This window comes from Callorhinus ursinus, unplaced genomic scaffold (assembly GCF_003265705.2).
Source record: "Callorhinus ursinus isolate GAN/ISIS: 27379988/994484 unplaced genomic scaffold, GSC_fseal_2.0 scaffold83, whole genome shotgun sequence".
NCBI classification, from domain to species: domain Eukaryota; kingdom Metazoa; phylum Chordata; class Mammalia; order Carnivora; family Otariidae; genus Callorhinus; species Callorhinus ursinus.
In genome coordinates this window covers 456,072-474,245 of record NW_027397145.1, presented here as the reverse complement: position 1 = coordinate 474,245, position 18,174 = coordinate 456,072, and the positions used below count along the sequence as shown (strand labels likewise).

At 40.8% G+C, this 18,174-nt stretch overlaps 1 long non-coding RNA gene across 2 annotated transcripts; it reads right to left on the bottom strand.

Moving 5' to 3' along the window:
* Nucleotides 1-3,262: 3,262 nt before the first annotated feature.
* LOC112809006 (uncharacterized) lies at nucleotides 3,263-18,073 on the bottom strand. Of its 2 annotated transcripts, XR_012376740.1 has the most exons (4): nucleotides 17,962-18,073; nucleotides 17,716-17,858; nucleotides 8,799-8,904; nucleotides 3,263-6,775 (listed from the first exon to the last, which is right to left on the bottom strand). It is a non-coding gene; the product is annotated as an uncharacterized lncRNA (long non-coding RNA). The 2 variants fall into 2 exon arrangements; XR_003204486.2 differs by having other exon boundaries at nucleotides 17,716-18,067.
* Between the last annotated feature and the right edge of the window lie 101 nt (nucleotides 18,074-18,174).

The following is an 18,174-nucleotide window of genomic DNA, read 5'->3' as shown; positions in this document are numbered from 1 at the left end:
AAGTATCACTGCTCTAGGAGTCGTCCCTGGCTCCTCTCAGTTCCTGATATTGAGCCCAAGTGGACCAGCAGTGGCCCCTTATAGCTTGTCTTTACCATTTAATTTCAGGGTTTCTAAATAAACTCCTTAATGACTGGGAAGTTCCCTCCCTGCCCTTTCTAGTCTCTCTCATCACCCTGTGCAACTGCTAAGTCTTGTCTGGAGACTTAGAGAGGGACAAAGAAGGAAAGGAGTGCCTTTTCCCTTTCATAGATTCACACCAGAGATGCCCTAGTTCAGAGCTCTTGCTCCCAAGCTTTGACTGCTGGGTTAAAGATGAGAGTTGGCTGAGTAAGGAAAGACTGAAAACCCAGCAGAGTCTTCATAGGTCATCCCTTCCATCCTTCTGCCTCCCCTGCAACTGCTATATAGTATTGCAGCAGTTCGGAGACTTTCTGGTCTCAGAACCCCTGTACACTCTTAAAAATTATTAAAGACCCAAAGTCCTTTTATTTATTATTAAAGACCCAAAGAGCTCTTGTTTATATATATGGGTTTTATCTATTGGTATTCAGTGTAACAGAAATTAGAACTGAGGAATTTACAAAAATCTGTTCAGTTCATAAATGTGAACATAAGTAACATATTTTTGAGAAAAATATATTTTTTCTTTTTTTTAAAGATTTTTTTATTTTTATTTATTTGACAGTGAGAGAGACAGTGAGAGAGGGAACACAAGCAGGGGGAGCGGGAGAGGGAGAAGCAGCCTTCCCGTGGAGCAGGGAGCCCAATGCGGGGCTTGATCCCAGGACCCTGGGATTACGACCTGAGCTGAAGGCAGACACTTAACGACTGAGCCACCCAGGTGCCCCAAAAATATATTTTTTCAAAGCAAAATTTAGTAAGAGTGAATTTTAATGTTTGGCTTAACAAAAGACAGATTTTCCTATCTGCTTCAACATTCAGTTAATTGCAATATACTATTTTCGTTGAATATGAAGAAAATCTGGACTCACATGGATATGTAGTTGAAAAGGGAGGGATATTTTAATGTTTTTTTTTTAGATAATTGTGGTTATTATCTTTTTTTTAAAAGATTTATTTATTTATTTTAAAGAGAGAGCAGGGGGAGGGGCACAGAGAGAGATAATCTCAAGCAGACTCCCTGCTGAGCTCGGAGCAGACTCCCTGCTGAGCTCGGACCATAGAGCGCAGTGCAGTGCTCTATCTCATGACCCATGAGATCATGACCTGAGACGAAATCATGAGTAGGACACTTAACTGACTGAGCCACCCAGGTGCTCCTCATTATTATCTTTAATATCACGCCAAAATTCAATAACTGTTAGTTTTCTAAAGGTTGAAACTGTAACTATAAATTTTTCATACTCTGTTACATTAAAATCCACTGGTCTATCTTTGCATGTTCTTTTATTTATGCATGGTTTTATATCCTCATGTATTGGTCATTTGGGAAATACGGTTCACTGAGTTATACAGCTCTTGCAAATACTGACACAGTTTATTATATAATGTCAAAAATACATTTGGCATATCATCACCTATCTCATCAAAAAAGTCTTTAAGTTTGGGGAACTGTTAACCAATGACAGTGGATACAATTTTCCAAAAATCCTCATTTTTGCCCCAAAGCTTGAATTTTATATTTGGAAACAAATACTGTCAGCTGTTTTCCTGCAAGTGGCAGAGTCCAGAAAATGTCTGCCAAATACACATGTCTGAATTACCAAAATTTATGTCAGTCATACTTTCAAGTAAAAATGATGTTCCATGAAAAAATGGTTAGTTCAATTTACAACAAAAATACTTGTATGAATGTTTTTCCTTGAGACAACCAATGTTCAGAAGTGCTCTATGTATACTTCCCATTTCTTCACATAGAATATTAAAAATATATGTACCCAAAGGTTGAGATTTAATGAATAAAATTCATCTTTACTGCTTTATCAGAACAGATTTTTTTAAACTTTTTATTTTTTATTTTTTAAAGATTTATTTATTTGACAGAGAGAGACACAGCGAGAGAGGGAACACAAGCAGGGGGAGTGGGAGAGGGAGAAGCAGGCCTCCCGCCGAGCAGGGAGCCCGATGCAGGGCTCGATCCCAGGACCGAGACCATGACCTGAGCCGAAGGCAGACGTTTAACGACTAAGCCACCCAGGCGCCCCTATTTTTTTTAAACTTTTAAAAAATTTTATTTATTTTTGAGAGAGAGAGAGAGAGAGCACTAGCAGGGGGAGAGGCAGAGGGAGAAGGAGACTCCCTGCTGAGCAGGGAGCCAGATGTGGGACTTGATCCCAGGACCCTGGGATCATGACCTGAGCCGAAGGCATACACTTAACCGACTGAGCCACCCAGGATCCCATTATTAGGACGTTAAAAAAAAAAAAAAGATTTTATGTATTTATTTCAGGGAGAGAGAGTGAGCATGAGTGGGAGGAAGGAGCAGAGGGAGAGGGACAAGCAGACTCCATGCTGAGCGTGGAGCCCTATGTGGGGCCTGATCCCACGACCCTGAGATCATGACCCCAGAAACCAAGAGTCAACTGACTGAACCACCTAGGTGCCCCCATTAAGGCATTTTTTTAAAAGACTTTATTTATTTTAAAAAAAGAGAGAGAGCATGTAGGAGCCAAGGCAGGTGCAGAGGGAGAGTGAGAGAAGCATAGTCCCCTCTGAGACCTGACCCTAAGCCAGCTGGATCCCATGAATCTGAGATCACGACCCAAGCCAAAATCAAGAGTTGGAAGCTCAACTGACTGAACAACCCAGGTGCCCCTTAAGTGAAACTTTTCTCTTCTCTGTTGAGAGCTTAGCGCTTGGATTTTGCACACCTGGGTGAGAAATCCATCTCTCACTTTCCACATGTACAACCTTTTTTTTTTTAAGTAGGCTCCATGCCCAGTGTGGAGCCCAGTGAGGGGCTTGAACTCAGGACCCTGAGATCAAGATCTGAGTGGAGAAAAAGATTCAGATGCTTAACCGACTGAGCCACCCAGCTGCCCCTATAGGTCCCATTTTTGCAACAGCATTTGCTCACTTCATGTCTCTTTGTCATATTTTGGTAATTCTTGCAATATTTCAAACTTTTTCATTATTATATTTGTTATGGTGATTAGTGATCAGTGATGTTGCTATTGTAATTGTTTTGGGGTGCCATGCATGAACTGTGCCCACAGAGGGCAAACTTAATAAAGGTTGTGTTCTGACTGCTTCACCCACCACCTATTCTCCTATCTCTCTCCCTCTCCTCAGTCTCCCTAATCCCTGGGACACAACAATATTGACATTAGGCTGATTAACCCTATAGAGGTCTCTAAGTGTTCAAATGAAAGGAAAAATGGCATGTCTCTCACTTTAAATCAAAAGCTAGAAATGATTAAGCTTAGTGAGGAAGGCATGTTGAAAATCAAGATAGGCAAAGTAAATTGAAAACCTTCTGTAAAGGATTCACCATTCTAGATGCCATTAAGAATGTTCGGGATTTAAACTACCAACATTAACAGGAGTTTGGAAAAAGTTGATTCCAACCCTCATGGATGACTTTGAGGGGCTCCAGACTTCAGTGGAAGAAGTAACTGCAAATGTGATGGCAACAGCAAGAGAAATAGAATTAGAAGTGGAGCCTGAAGATGTGACTGAATTGCCACAATTTCATGGTAAAACTTTAACAGATGAGAATTTGCTTCTTACGAATGAGCAAAGAAAGCAGTTTCTTAAGATGGAATCTACTCCTGGGGCACCTGGGTGGCTCAGTTGGTAAAGCATGTGCCTTTGGCTCAGGTCATGATCTCAGGGTCCTGAGATGGAGCCCTGAGTCGAGCTCCCTGCTCAGCAGGGAGTCTGCTTCTCCGTCTGCCCCTTCCCCTGCTCCTGCTCTCTCTCCCTCTCAGATAAATAAAATCTTAAAAAAAAAAAAGACAGAATCTACTCCCAATGAAGATGTTGTAAAGATTGTTGCAATGACAATAAAGGATTAATAATATTATATAAACTTAGTTGATAAAGCAGCAGCAGGTTTTGAAAGGATTGACTCCGGTTTTGTTTTGTTTTTAAGATTTTATTTTTAAGTAATCTCTCCACCCAACATGGGGCTCTACCGAGCCAGACAGGCACCCCTGGATTTTTCCAATTTTGAAAGAAGCTCTACTGTCTGACAGCATTACATGCTACAGAAAAATCATCATTCATGAGAAAAAGAGTCCTTTAATGAGGCAAACTTCATTGTTGTCTTATTTTAAGAAATGGCCGCAGCTACCCCAGTCTTCAGCAACCACCACCCTGATCAGTCAGAAGACATCAACATTGAGGCAAGACCCTCCACCAGCAAAAAGGTGATGACTTGCTAAAAGCTGAGATGATGGTTAGCATTTTATAGTTGCACCACTACTTATTTAACCACTTATTGATGGACAAGCAAGGTTTAAGTGAACACCTTCATACACTATTTTTGAACTCATGTGTGAGTGTCTCTGTGCCAATTCCCCCAGAATTGGAAGTGGATTTTGCTAGATCAAAGGGTGAATGCATTTAAAAATGTGAAGGCAACTCCAAACTGATTTCCCTAAAGATTTTATCAATTTACACTCCTGCTAATGGCATATGAGAGTACAACAAGGAACTTGTGAAAATAATTGTTGAGAATGAGATGATCAGGCTCTGAATAGTGGTCTCACCAGTGCTTTTGAGGGAATCCCTCTCTAGGAATTCTGATTTTTTTTAAAGATTTTTATTTATTTATTTGACAGAGAGAGTATAGTGAGAGAGAGAACACAAGCAGGGGGAGTGGAGAGGGAGAAGCAGGCTTCCCGCTAAGCAAGGAGCCCGATGCGGGGCTCGATCCCAGGACCCTGGGATCATGACCTGAGCTGAAGGCAGACACTTAACGACTGAGCCACCCAGGCGCCCCTAGGAATTCTCATATTTATATGAAACCCCTAGTACACAGAACAGTATTGCTCCTTTCTTTGGACTCGCTTTTATGGCTCAATCTTGGTTAAAAACCCTGCCAGCTTATGAGCAGAGGCATTGGGACAGACTAGGGCTTTAACCAAACCCCAGCTTGCCCATTTCTCAGACTTTTGTCCTACATAACTCTTGTAATGGTGAAGCAATCCTCTTCAAATGACAAACCTTTTTCATCTACTAGATCTATGCTGGAGAAGTCCAACCCTGGCTGTTTTTTTCTTCCTTGTCACCAGTGGTGCCAATGCCAGGGTTTAAGAGGTCCCTCTAGGTGAAGAGTTTCAGAGTAGAGTTTTGACCACAATTTTTCTTTTAGCTTCTGTGAGCTTATACCAGACTCGTGTTTCAACTAGACTGTCTATAGGTGTCCTCTTGGAGCCACAGCAAACACCATGCCACTTCCTTGGGGAAGAACATCTGGGAGGTGGCACTGTTACCTGCCCTGCAGGTGAACGCCATGCTGCGTCTCTTGTTTTATAGGCCTGCCTTGATGAGCAAGGGGTGTGGTAAACAAAGTTGAGTTCAAACACTCCACAAGAGTCTCTAAGAACAGTCCTCAGAGTGACTCATTTCTCACTTATAAGCCAAAATTACTCTTTGAGTTGGAATCTGGGGCTTGCTCTCTCCTCACTTTGGTAAGCAATGATGTACTTCTGATTCTTACAGGAAACATCAGAGGGTGATGGATGGAAACATCACCTTAGAGATTTTTGCAGGAGGTATTGACCCTAATGCCCAGTCCTCCAGTTTCGTCTTTCTTAAAGGGGTAGTATGAGACCTAGAGGACTCCTTAAGGGTCCTTCTGATTCAAAAGTACTCATTCACTATGAGTTGGACCACCTGGAAGATAAGTTGAGTCTTGCTGTGGGGTTTTCTATCTAACTGTTCTCTCATCAGGAAAGTGCTCAGAAAATGAGATTCTAAACTTTTGCCAGTCCTGGGACCTTCTAGAGTCTGTGGCAGAATGCCCTGTACCTTGCAAGGAGAGTTCTAGAGAAGGTAGGTGTGGCTGCCCAACTTGCAGGGTATAAGAGGACATAAGGAAACAGGATGTTTGGAGTATTTAGTCTCAAGTTTCCCACATCTGTGGAAAGGGGCTTCATTGTGATGCACATGGTAAAGTTCCGAGTTTCTTCAAAGGATTGATTGCAGGCTCTTAGAACCCTGTTCTTGTCAATGAGCTTATACATGTGGATCAAGGTATCTGGGCTGACGGCCTATACACTTGCTGATACTTATTTATCAGTGTGATTCTTGGGCTTCCCTTTTAATTACTACTGAGGGTTGGAGAAAAGTATATTTTCAGTATGCATCTTTCTGTGGAGGCAATACCCAAAATATATTCACCAAGGACTTATTTGGGGGAAAAGTGGCTTAATCTTCATTGCTCACCACATGACCTTTCTGCAGCGAGATGTTTTCTTTTATGAAAACCAAAGCTACGACTTGACATCTTTTAAAAATTTGTTTCCAGGGCCGCCTGGGTGGCTCAGTCAGTTGAACATCTGCCTTTGGCTGGGGTCGTGATCCCGGCGTCCTGGGAGCACTGGGCTCCCTGCTCAGTGGAGAGTCTGTTTCTCCCTCTCCCTCTACCCCTCCCCACTGCTCATGTTCTCTCTCTCAAAAATAAATAAAATCTTCAAAAAAATTGTTTCCAGTTACAGTAAAGATATTTATCTGTGTTTCTATTGTGTATGTTTCTCTTGGGGGTTTCTGGAGGACTTACCATATAATGTTGTACATATCTAAGTTCTTTCCATTGCAGTCTGAAACCAACCACATAAAGTGAACCCATTACCATCTTCTCTACCTGAAAAAGAAAAAGAATCGTTCCTGCTTAATTTTCCCAACCCTGCCAATAAGTATCCCATTTAATCAATCCTCTGATTTTACATCTATAGTGATTTTTTCTTAAAACCTTTATTACATATTTTTCTGATTACCAGAGTAATACATTACTTATAGAAAAATTAGAAACATAAATAAATAGATAAATAATAAATAAAACCCACTATCCCACCATCCATAGATAATCTATCTCTGTCTGATGTTTGTTATTTTTTTTGTTTTGTTTTTTTTGGTGTTTTTTCTGTATTTAAGTAATCTCTACAGCCACTGTGGGGCTTGAACTCATGACCCCAGGATCAAGAGTCACATGATCTTCTGACTGAGCCAGCCAGGCACCCCCTGATGTTTGTCATTTTGATGTATGGAAATACTCTATTCATTGTAGTATATTTAGAATATTATATACCTTTTGTTTTATAACTCTATTTTTATTTAATATAATGTGAACTTCATTTTTAATGACTGTAGAATCAAATTATATACCACAAGAGTTAGCCATTTTCCTGTAGATATTTAAGGTGTATTGATACTTTTTGATATATTTTTGTGCCTATGTCTGATTAACTTATTTTTTTAAGATTTTTTTTTTATAAGTTATCTCTACACCCTAATAAGAGGCTTGAACTCACAACCCTGAGATCCAAGAATTGCAGGCTCCAACGACTGAGCTGGTTAGGCACCCCAACTCTTTTTTTTCTTTTTAAAGATTTATTTTTTCATTTCAGAGAAAGAGAGAGCACAAGTGGGAGGTGCAGAGGGAGAGAGAGAATCTCAAGCAGACTCCATGCTGAGCATGGAGCCCCCTGTAGGGCTTGATCCCATGACCATGAGGTCATGACCTGAGTCTAAACCAAGAGTCGGATGCTCAACCAACCGCACCACCCAGGTGCTGCCACACCAACTCTTACACATAAATTCCTAGAAGTCCAAAGGAATAAGCATTATTTATTTATTTATTTTAAAAATATTTCATTTATTTATTTGCGAGAGAGAGAGACAAAGAGAGAGACAAGGAGAGCATGAGCAGGGATGGGGCAGAGGGATAGGGAGAAACAGACTCCCCACTGAGCAGGGAACCTGATGTGGGGCTCCATCCCAGGACCCTGGGATCATGACCTGAGCTAAAGGCAGATGCTTAATGACTAAACCACCCAGGTACCCCCCAAAGGAATAAGTATTTTAAAAAAATAAACTTTCACAAGAAGGTAGATCTTTATAACTTTTAAGTTACAAAGAAAAATTTGTAACTATGTGAGGTAATGTATGTTAATTAAACTTATTGTGGCAATCATTTTGCAATATATATGTATATCAAATCAAACTTAAGGTTGTATACTTTAGGGCGCCTGGGTCGCTCAGTCAATTAAGCGTCTGCCTTCGGCTCAGGTCATGATCCCAGAGTCCTGGGATCAAGTCCTGCATGGGGCTCCCTGCTCAGTGGGGAGCCTGCTTCTCCCTCTCCCCTTGCTCTGTCCCCCTTCTCATGCTTTCTCTCTCTGTGTCAAATAAATAAATAAAACCTTTAAAAAAAAAGGTTGTACAGTTTAAATTAATACAATGTTATAAATTATATCTCAACAAAACTGAAAAAAATCAAAATAAAACAATTTAAATTTTAGAATAGTTTTAGATTTAACATTTTTGGGGGGGGGTGGAGGGAGAGAGAATCTTAAGCAGGCTCAGCATGGAGACCAACATAGGGCTCAATTGCACAACCCTGAGATCATGACCTGAGTCGAAATCAAGAGTCAGATGCTTAACCAACTGAGCCACCCAGGCGCCCCATAGAGTAGTTTTAGATTTTAAAAAAAGTTGGGAAGATAGTACAGTTTCCACACAGCCTATGTCCAATTTCCTCTATTACTAATATCTTACATTAGCATGGTATATGTGTCACAATTAATAAACCAACATTGATATATTATTAGCTAACTGATACATTATTACTAAGATCCGTGCTTTATTTAAATTTACTTCATGTTTACCTCATGTCCTTTTTCTGTTCCAGTATTCCATCCAGGATACTATATTACATTTTGTCATCATGTCTCCTTAGGCTCCTCTTGACTGTGACAGTTTCTCAGACTTTTCCTGCATGTAATATCAAGGGTATATACTATCAATATGAATTATCACTGTTGATGTTAATCCTGATAACCTGGCTGAGGTAGTGTTTGTCAGGTTTCTCCAGTATCAAGTTACTCTTCCCCCTCCCCTTTCCATATTTTACTCTATGGAAGGGTATCACTATGCACAGCCCAAACTTAGGGAGAGGGAACTTCACCTCCTTAAGGGCAGGGTTTCTACATAAATTTGAAATTCTTCTGCTTGGAAGACTTACCTATTTTACCCATTTATTTATTTACTCAAACACTTATTTATACCCATACGGATTCAAGGGTATTTATTTTATACTTTGGGCCATCATTCAATACTATTTATTTGTTCAAATTATTCCAGCTTTGGCCATTGGGAGCTCTTTCAGTTAGCTCCTATTATCTCTCTCAGATGTCCTCATTAGTTTGTGTGTGTGTGTCTGTGTGTCTGTGTATGCATGTTTACTATTTTCTTACTTTCTGGCACTGTAAGATGCTCCAGGTTCATCCTGTATATTTCTTGCCCCAATCCTAGACTCAGCCATTTCTCCAAGGAGCCAAGGTTCCTCTTATTGGAGAATGTTATTAAAAAACAAGATGTGGGTACAAGGTATGCATGTTGCTACTGGAATGGCATTTCTTGGTCTAGTATCATACAGAATTTTACCAGTCTGAAAAGTCCCTGTGTTTCATCTATTCAACCCTTCCCCCATTCCAACCCCTGGCAGTTGTTGATCTGTTTACCATCTCCACAGTTTTGACTTTTCCAGAATGTCACATATAAATAGAATCATACAGTATGCAGCCTTTTCAGACAGGCTTCCTTTACTTAGCAATATGCATTTAAAATTCATCTATGTCTTTGCATGGCTTGGTAGCTCATTCTTTTTTATTACTGAATAGTATTCCATGTATAGCGATAACACGTTTGTTTATTCACTTTTTGAAGGAGACCTTGGTTGCTTCCATGTTCTGGTGATTATGTATAAGGCTGTTATAAACAATCACATGCAGAATTTTATGTGGATGTTTTCCTCTCAGTGGGTAAATACCTAGGAGTGCAACTGTGGATGGTATGGTAAGACTATGTTTAGCTTTGTAAGAAACTTCCAAACTCTCTTCCAAAGTAGTTATACCATACTAGCAGTGAGTGAGTTCTTGTTGCTTTGCATCCTCATCAGCAATGAGTATTACCAGTTATTTGGATTTTAGCCATTCTAGTAGATGGAAATAAAAACTTAATGAAAGGGTTTTTTAATCAACTCTATGCCCAAGTGGGGTGCAAACTCATAACCCTGAGATCAAGAGTCACATGCTCTACAGAGTGAGCCAGCCAGACTCGGTAAAGAAAGGATTTTGATACATAATGCCACACTTCTCCTCAGAAACTTTGTATCCGTTTTTCTGGAGTAACTTTTGTTCCCATACTCCTTGTTCCCTACATTTAATCAGGTACGAAGTCATGCGGTTTCTTTATGATTGCTGACAGTAAATTTTACTCCATCTGATAGTCACTCCTCTGATCTGGCTTCCTTACCTCACACCTGGACTGAGTGCAACAGCAAGACCGCTTATTTCCCAGACTCCAGTATTTCCTTGTTCTAACAAAACTCATGCAATGCAGCCAAAACAAAACAAAATTGTAATCATCCCTTAACAATTTTTATCTTGATAACTTTACTTTTCAAGAACTATGGTGGGTAGCCTATTGAACCAAATTTAAAGCCCTTGGTCCAGTATTTAATATTTTTTTAAACCAAATTTCTCTTGAATTCTCATTTTGATTTCTCCGTATTGACCAAGTTAGTCTTTTTACCATCCTGACATACAATTTGAAGACTTACTTCTTTGTCAACATTCCTATCATTTCTTTCCATTTGGAATGCTCTACCTCTTCTGTTTCCCTCAGTCATTATCCTAGCTCAAAATGGTCATAATCAAGCTTTTCCCTAAATAAACTTACTCCATTTTAATTTATCTTTTATTCCCTATCAGTGCTGTAAAATAGTTTGTCACACTGTCTTGAATTTGTCTGTTTTCTATTATTCCCTGTGCATTTTATCTACCTAATCATCAACCTATATATACATATATATGCGTATCAGTAGGGTTGAAAGAAAGTACATTAACTCTTCTGTTTCTTTTGTTTTCTCTAAAGCAGTTGGCACACTGCCATGCACATAGCAGGAATTGAATGAATACTGGTTGAATGAACAGATGAGAAAATTGCAAAACTTATTTGAAATCAGTTTACTTAATTTAAATACTTAATTTTTATTACACAAAATATATGTTAACTATGGAAAATCCAGAAAGGCCTAGAAAATACAAATCTTCAAAAAAGAAAAATAATTTTATAAATCTCTGTATAATTCCATTACCCCGAGATAATTAGTACTTTTTTACTGTTTTTTTAAAAACATATTTTTTAAAGATTTTATTTATTTATTTATTTGAGAGAGAGAATGAGAGAGAGAGAGAGCATGAGAGGGGGGAGGGTCAGAGGGAGAAGCAGACTCCCCGCTGGGCAGGGAGCCCGACGTGGGACTCGATCCCGGGACTCCAGGATCGTGACCTGAGCCGAAGGCAGTCACTCAACCAACTGAGCCACCCAGGCGCCCCTTAAAAATATTTTTTATTTTAGAGACAGTGCACATGTGAGTGGGAGGAAGGGCAGAGGGAGATGGAGAGAGAGAGAATCCTCAAGCACACTAACTGCTGAGTGTGGAGCCCGACATGGGGCTTGATCCCAGGACCCAAAGATCATGACCTGAGCCGAAACCAAGAGTCAGCTGCTTAACTGAATGAGCCACCCAGGCACCCCTTTTTACTGTTTTTTTTTTTAAATATGTTATTTCTTAAGTAATCTCTGCACCCAACGTGGAGCTCAAACTCACAACCCTAAGATCAAGAGTGGCATGCTCTACCAACTGAGCCAGCCAGGCACCTCCCCCACTGGAGATAATTACTATTAATCTCAGTTTTACATGTAACTGACCATACTTTTTCTATGCATGCATGATATTTGAAGTGATGACTATGTCTTATAACATGAAATGCTTAAGTTATGTATAACTTTAAACTTTAAAGTATACCTTTAAAGGTCAAATGTACAAACTATCTAGGTCTAAGAGCGTCACATACAGAAGTATACCGGTCACCTGAAGTACACTTGCTGTTTCTGATTCCCAGCTCAGAGATCCTTCCACCAAATCCTACTTCTTCTTGATAACCCTAATGTATATTCTCCTTGGCATGCTGTCCTTTATATAACAATTCAAGGATTAAGAAATTCTCACAGAGCCCCAAGGAAGAAGGTGGATATTAATTATTCCATTGTCTCTCCTTTGTTGAGAACCTGGGTGATTCCACCACAAGAGGTATTTATATACTCATTAGTTTTAGAAGTTTGAAAAAAGAAAACCCAAAAAACTATTCTTGGCACTAAAGGTGTATAATCAAATGGAGCAACATCACTTACTGACCTCATTCTCTTTTTTTGGGGGGGGAGGGGTAGAGGGAGAGAGAGAATCTTAAGCAGGCTCCATGCCCAGCACAGAGCTGGATGCAGGGCTTGATCTCACAATCCTAAGATCATGACCCGAGCTAAAATCAAGGGTCGGATGCTTAACCGACTAAACCATCTAGGCACCCCTACTGGGCTCATTCTTGTTGGGCAGGCAGTAAGGATAGAGCTTTTAGGAGGGAAGCAGACATTTTGTGTATGGATATAGGAAGGGTAAGCTCAATAGCAGAAGGAACTCTAGGAAACTTTCTGAATAATTTTCTTAGGCTGTGTAATGTGGTAGTCTAGCTGCAGGCATAACTCCTTATTTTTCAAAATATGCCCACTTCCTAGATGTTGCCAGACATCTTGCAGGTGTATTCAACTATAGCTTAAATAAGTAGTAGCCTTCAGTTTCTCAATTAAACTAATATGTTCCCAGCACCTCCTTGAGGACAGACAGTAGATTAGAAAGCTACACATCTGTAACACTGTTAAGGGGGCAGGGGGAGGAAACAATCTAAATATTCAACACTAAAGACTGGATAAATCATGTAAACAGAATACTATGAAGTAGTAAACAAGAATGACAGAGCTCTTTATATGCTAATATGAAATAGCTCTAGAATAATTCAGGTGAGAAAAGCAAGGTACAAAAGTGTGTATAGTAATATGCTGTCATTTGTGTTTAAAGGGAAAAAATGAATGGACATGTACGAAATTGCTTATATATTTAAAAATCTCTAGAAAGCTATTTTCCTTTTTTTTTCTTGGAAAGACAGAGAACAGGTGCATGAAAGACAGGAAGGGGGGGAGAGGCATAGGAACAGGGGGGTAGGTGAGGAGAGGGAGAGAGAGAATCTTATGCAGGCTCCATGCCCAGCACAAAGCCTGATGTGGGGCTCAATCCAACAACCCTGAGCTTGTGACCTGAGCCAAAATCAAGAGTTGGATGCTTAATCAATGGAGCCATCCAGGTGCCCCTCTAGAAGAATACTTTAAAACCTAATAAGATGGTTTGGGCAACTCTTTCTGCCCACAGGTCCTGTCTCCATGCTTCAGTAAAACCATTCTAAGTAAATAAATAAACAAACAAATAAGACCTAATAAGATGGTTTGCTTATAAGAGGGGATCTGAGTATATAATGGGCAAAGTAAAATGACTCCTTTCATTGTATTTTTAAAATTCTTTCTGAAATTTAAACCACGTGAATATATTAACTATTAGATTTCTTAATGTGAAATTACATGGTCTAAGAAATTAACAATATAGTTGGAAAAACCAGAAAATGTTTTAAATTAAGTGTTTCCAGTTGTTATAAAAGAGAAAGATACTAAATTTGGTGGCAGTCAGGGATAACTCCACTAGAGTGCTAATAATTAGCAGGTCTACAAGAAAGATATAATGATTGGATTATTATATCAGTTTATCTGACTGATGAAGTTCCTCTGCCTTTGAGGGTACCAAGGAATCAATGTGATATAGTGGAAAGGGCATGGGTTTTGAGATCAGGTGGAAATAAAGTCAAATCCTAACCTTTCCATATATTGGTCTTATAAGCTTGGGTAAGTTATTTAACCTTTTTGGAGTTTCAACTTCCTCATCAGAAAATGGGTGAAATCTTACTAAGTTTATTATAAAGGTTAAATGACATAACATCCAAGTGCAACGTATTTTTTGGTTTACTTCCTTCCTTACATAGACAGGCTGAACTGAGATGCACTGACATGCAGAAATTAAGTGTCCTGAGAAAAAACAAGTTGCACATGACAGAACTACAGTTAAAGTAGTTAAAGTAGCTTAAGTCCCTGTATCTACAATTTGTCAATCTCATATTTCTTTTTCTTTTTAAGATTTATTTATTTATTTATTTATTTGACAGAGAGAGACACAGCAAGAAAGGGAACACAAGCAGGGTGAGTGGGAGAGGGAGAAGCAGGCTTCCCGCAGAGCAGGGAGCCCGACGCGGGGCTCGATCCCAGGACCTTGGGATCCTGACCTGAGCCAGAGGCAGACGCTTAACGACTGAGCCACCCAGGTGCTCCCAATCTCATATTCCTTATAAAAAAATGAAGATTTTTTTATTACTTCAAAAGTTTAAAAAAAACTTGGGATATACAGTTTCTCCTTTTACCTTTCCCTTTTATGTCTGAAAGATGGTCAAAAGGAAGAGTGCTTTGAAATACGCTATAACTACACCTTAAACAATACTCCTGCTGCTTTTTGGAGGAAAACATTTTATCCTAAGGCTCATTTCTAACAAATATATGTATTTCCTAAAAGAGGGATTTTGCTCTCTACTGCTTATTTAGCATTTGAAAAACCAGTGTATTTTCTTTAGTAGCAAATACCATCTTAAGATACGATGTATCAAAACCAACATTACCCAATAAACCACATTAAACTTATTGATATTTTACATTGAATACTTTGAGTGTGATTTGATATATTCACCAAATGTATTACTTGATATAGTAATTGACTAAATGATTTCTCAGGGGCTCCTGGGTGGCTCAGTTGGTTGAGCAACTGCCTTTGGCTCAGGTCATGATCCTGGAGTCCCGGGATCGAGTCCCGCATCGGGCTCCCTGCTCAGCAGAGAATCTGCTTCTCCCTCTGACCCTCTTTCCTCTCGTGCTCTCTATCTCTCATTCTCTCTCTCTCTCAAATAAATAAATAAAATCTTTAAAAAAATAAATGATTTCTCAGTTTTCACTTTTGTAACACCACATGATGTGGTATGTATAGAAATATCAAATTCGGGCGCCTGGGTGGCTCAGTTGGTTAAGCGACTGCCTTCGGCTCAGGTCATGATCCTGGAGTCTAGGGATCGAGTCCCACATCGGGCTCCCTGCTCAGCGGGGAGTCTGCTTCTCCCTCTGACCCTCCTCCCCTCTCATGTGCTCTCTCTCTCTCTCTCTCTCTCATTCTCTCTCTCAAATAAATAAATAAAATCTTTAAAAAAAAAGAAATATTAAATTCATGTTTAATACAGTCTCAACAATAGTAGTCACCAAAATCTAGAAGATTGGGAGTTACTAAATCCTAAAATGATTACTCAATTGTTGTCAAACTCCTGGTAACAAGTGTCTCAGGTAAAGATCCAGGTGAAACAAAGATTATTGCTCAATCATATTTTCCTGGCTACACGCAGGGTTGGTCACTAGGCACTGAGTAAAGAGTGTATATTTCTCTTTCAAATATATTGGGAAAAATGCATATGCCCAGATTTCCTTTCTCTCTGTTCTCAAGATTCGTTACATTTGTTCAAAGAATTTAATGAGTTTGTTCAGGGAGTTGCATCAGAAATTATTTTTGTATTAATGGTAGGAATGACAAGCAGTTCCTTTGTAATGTTGCACCAGTCAATACCTGTTTTTGCCTAGGGATGTATCCATACCAATTCTGGATAATCCAGCTTTGAAGTGGGTTGGGCAGAGCTGAGTTTTTTTCCTTGGTGCTATTAGTTTGGGTTTTGACCTCTCACACATGCCTTCAAAATTTAAACATCGCTGAGAATACAGGCTAATTAAATTCCATAGATTCTAACTAAAGACAGTACACAGGACATTTATATCAAAATAGTTTTGTAGAAAAGGTACAAGAATTTTTTCCATTTCCTACAACTTATTATCTAGAAAGAACATTCACCTAACATATTCTGCTTATAGAAAAGACTCCCTTTTTTGTATGTGAAATGCCAAAATTAGAAATTACCATGCCAAAGAAATGTTCACAATCTCCAAAATGTTCTTTAAGCTTGGCAGAATCAAATTTTAAAAAATTGTTATGTATATATATTTAATATTTATTTTAGAGAGAGGGATCGCCAGCGAGTGGGGGGAGGGGCAGGGGAAGAAGGAGAGAGAATCTCAAGCAGAGCGGGAGCCTGACCGCGGCTGGATCTCACCACCGATGAGATCATGACCCGAACCAAAATCACCAGCCAGTCGCCCTACTGACTGAGCCACCCAGGCGCCGCCAAATCGTTATATTCTTTTGTTTGTTTGTTTGTTTGTTTTTTAAGATTTTATTTATTTATTTGAGAGAGAGAGAATGAGAGATAGAGAACACGAGAGGGAAGAGGGTCAGAGGGAGAAGCAGACTCCCCACTGAGCAGGGAGCCCGATGTGGGACTCGATCCCGGGACTCCGGGATCATGACCTGAGCCGAAGGCAGTCGCTTAACCGACTGAGCCACCCAGGTGCCCCAAATCGTTATATTCTTTACAGAATTTTCAGATTACAGTTCAAGGTAGGTGAAATACTAAAAATTGCAAATCAAGATATACAAAGACCTTTGTTAGAGTTGTAAGAGAGGAGATGTGCCAAATCTTTTGCTTTTAGCCAACCTAAGTCATATGGACATTCTCTGGGTCAAAGGACATTTGCCATACAAACTTCACCAAACGCCCTTCTGTTGTTCTTTGATCATAGGATTAGTTGAAGCATGAGTATTTTAAAGGCCCTCTTTATTGACAAAGGAGATAGAGGCATAGACATAGGGATAACAGAAGTAGAGACAGATCCTTAGAAGGGGGAAAGACACCTCCGCACGCCGCTCCCCACCCTCCCCGCCAACTGCGGCCCCCTGCCTTAGCTAGCTTGTTTTGCGTCACCGAGATCTGACAAGAATTAGTTTGGTTGGCAGGACCCAGGAGCAGGTGGAAGACTCCTGAAGGAAGAGTAACTAACCAAAATGGGTCTTTAAGTTTGGCACTTTGCTAACCGCCCTATGTTAGTTATCTGATGTATTCATAACAACAACGCAATGAGGGACGTAATGATATTAGCCCCATTTTACAGATGAACGAACTGAAAGTCAGAGATCCAACATAAAACGCCCGTAGGTCACACAGCCAGTAAGTGGCGGCACCAGAATTCCTAACAGCTCCAGAGCACGCACTCTTCACACCGCTTTCAGCCCTACGGTCTGATTTCCTCGAGCTGCTCGCGGCCTTCCCACCTTCCTTGGTGGGACAGTTCCCAGTACTGAGGCATGGCGCTGTCCAGCCCTCAGGCCCGCCGCCTTCCACAAGCAAGAGAACGCGGCGCCGCGAGGCCATCCAGCCCGCAGGTTGTAGAACTGCCGCGCCCAGCCACGTCCCGGCACGCGGGCGGGCCGAATCGCCTCGGGGCGGCCATCCCAAGCAGCCCCCCTGGGTCCCCTCAGCTTCGCGCGCTGGGCTCCACTCGGAAAGGCTGGAGGCGCCAAGCAAGAAGAGCCCTGCCTCCTCGCCTGTCCCAGCCCCCTACCTACACCCGCCCAAAGAGCCAGAGGCGTAGGTTACACAATCTCACCTGTCCCAGAGGTGGCGACCGCCCTAGTGACTGACGCTCCGCTCCTCCAACCAGGGGCTGTCAGGAAGGTGGAGACTAGCTGAGACTGATTGCTTCTTTCCTCCAATCCCCGTGCAGCAACTCTCCGGCCGCAGTCTCGGCGTCTGGCGGAGAGCGACAGGTGGGAGCTTCGTAACCTCCGTACCTCTTGCATCCTTGACAGATAAGCCCCACCAAACTCAGGGTGAATTCTACTCCAAATCTTACCAATCGTTAAGGGTCGTCACCTCTGCCATCATTTTAATCAGAAGTGGAAATTCCCCAACCCTTTCCCGTCACCTCAGAAGGGGGCGGGATGAATGGTACTATTGCGGGCCAATTGTACCACGCGACGTCCTGTGACAAAGTGATCGACACTTTATGGCGCCAATGAAGCCTCCCATTGTCAGGGGTCACTATGACTGACCACAAGGCGAACTA